The following is a 2,711-nucleotide window of genomic DNA, read 5'->3' as shown; positions in this document are numbered from 1 at the left end:
GAAAAGGGTAGGCGGAACCTTTGACGCTACGGTCGTTCATTCCGGTTGCTAATTATGGAGGCACCCCTGTGTCCCCCTTATATCTAACCTGGATGAAGACTTGAGTGTTCCTGTGTTCATTGCTCTAAGACTCAACCTTTATTTTACAGGTCAGTACATGGTTAAAACTGCCATACATGGGAGCTTTAAGCTTCGTATACTTTCTGTGAGTGACAGGTAATAATTTTATGACGATGAGCGCAACTTGGAATTAGTTTTGTGGCTGTTTGTCCACCGTCGTTAGGCGGCTGGAAAGCCGAGCCGCGTTGCGCCGGCAAACTCTCGCAAGACGTTCGTTTGAGATGTATTCTCTTTGATACTAGAATCAGATAGTTTAAGGTTTTTTTTTACAATCTACAGATCGCTCCAAATTATTTGAGAAGGCTCTTGATGGAACTCAAATGTGTTTAAAGAATCCAGAATTTGTTCAGATTCTCTTTGTTACTGTGGTCATTGTGCTTGAGACCCGTAACAGAAGCCTGATGCTTAGCAATAAGGATGAAATAATGTGCAGTCCCAAAAGCCTTTAAGTTTTGATTGAATAGTTCGAGGTATAAAATTAAGAATAAAGTAGGAGGTTTATTCTTAAAGATTGAACTAAATGCTGAAACTGAATCTACAAAGAAATAGATTTAAGTTGCATATTTTTTTAATTTATATTTTTCCTGGAAAACAGATTACATTTTTAAATTCTAAATAAAGATTGACAAGGTATTTAAATGATTCGCTCACAGCCTCTTTTGTTCGTGTTGTCAGTAGAGTGAACACATTTTATATCCTCCAAGTTAAAAGCTTATCTTGCTGCCGTTTGTTCTCCTACTGCAGCACTTGTTCTTAATCTTAAATCTAATTCAGGGCATTTCTGTTACAAGCTGCAGCTTTTGATGTCATCCATGCATCGGCACACGTCACATCACAAAAGAACCCAACCACCCCCCCCTTACTCTTTAACTCAAAAAAAGCTGCTTCTATTTGACAGATGACATCCGCGTGCCCAACGAGAGGCACGGGGAGCAAAAAGAAAAGGAGCAGAAGGAGGAGGAGGGGGAGGAGGCCGGATAAAGAAACGACCAGTTGTCCCTCGTGAGCCCCCCTTCCACAGAGGAGGGCAGGCGCGCAGGAGCCCCGATACAAACTCCTTCCAGACAAAAGCAATTATTTCTTGCAGAATATAGTGTGTTTTGTGCGTCCAACGCTAGGAGGTGGGGGGCGTGGGTGGGGAGGGGGGGTTGGATCTAAAGAAGTGGTGAAGAATATGGCGAACGGCCAGTCTTTTTATTAATTTTCATGTTTCCTCTCCCTTTATGACTCCTCTCCAACCTGCTGCTGCGTTAATCTCAGCTAAAATCAGAGGATTATTGGATGCAGTTTCTCTCTGATCGGACGGCAAAAACAGGAAGGAGCCAAATATAGGCTCAAACTGTCTGTGTAGACAAACCTCACAGGAAGCAGGTGTGAAACCGTTCAATCCTGCATATTTTCCTGATTTTAGATTAAAATACAGATGACAAATGGTTGGAAGTAGAACAATGTGCTTATCTAACAGATATGAGTTCAAAGAGTTGGATTTTGGGGTTTGAAAGATGCCAAATCATGCAGACAGAATAAAGTAAAGATCTTTATTAAGACGGCAGGGTGAGCTCTTTGGGTTCTGTCCGTCTGCTGAATGAGCGTGAGAGACGGAGAGAGAGAGTTCATTGTTAAATGGCAGTGTCACGTTGACAAACGAGTTGGTTGAATTAAATTCTCCCTCATCAATAACAAGGGGAGCCAATCAATACCGGCTTACAATTATATCACCACAAACCCCACTGCTGCTGCTGTGACCGCTCCCACACACACACTGAGCTAAAGACAGCCAACGAAAAGGAAGAATCATTACCAGGCTGCTACAGGAGGCTTATCAAACACTATAAAATATTAACACAGAAAGTGAAGGAAAGACAAAGTTTACATTTAATCACACGGACGGAGGGATTCGTCTGCGGCCATTCGAACGCATTATTTTTAGATATTTTCCTCTCGTTATCTCTCATTCCGTTTGCTGCCTTTCCTCCTGCGGCCTGACTAAGTAATCAATTCTGACAGCTTGTCAATAGGCCCGTCTCGGCGCTGCCAATACCTCTCCTACGTTTCCATTATTCCTCTCAGGCCGCAGACGACAAACAAAAGAGTAAAACACAACGGCGTCGATACGCCACCTTGATACGATCATCGAGGAGGATCAATGCTCTTGCTTACAGCTCACGAGCTTGACCTGCTCTGGAAATCACAGCAGGCGTGAAATATCTGCTTGTGCATACGCCCCCCCCCCCCCCCCCCATGTACTCTTATCTCCATAGGCTGGGGATTGTGATCATGTATATTCTCTTTCATTTTCACACATAATTTTATTCTAGCTTTGAAGATATTCTTCCTGCCCTGAATTTACCCGTGTTTATATTTCACACATGTTCTGCATCCTGTTTCATCCTGGATGGCTTGTAATGGATTTAAGATTTAAAACGCAGGACAGAACTGAACAGAGGGATGGAAAGGTGAAATATTGATTTTTTTTTTCCTTTTATTCCTTGACGTTCACACGTAGCTTCATGGATACAAAGCTGTGTGCTCTCCCTGCATCCCGGAACATGCAAAAACACCAAACCTTAAAACAAATCTGACTTTATATC

This window comes from Cyprinodon variegatus, unplaced genomic scaffold (genome assembly GCF_000732505.1).
Source record: "Cyprinodon variegatus isolate N-32 unplaced genomic scaffold, C_variegatus-1.0 Scaffold160, whole genome shotgun sequence".
In the NCBI taxonomy this organism is placed as follows: Eukaryota; Metazoa; Chordata; class Actinopteri; order Cyprinodontiformes; family Cyprinodontidae; genus Cyprinodon; species Cyprinodon variegatus.
Note: the sequence above shows the minus strand (reverse complement) of the source record.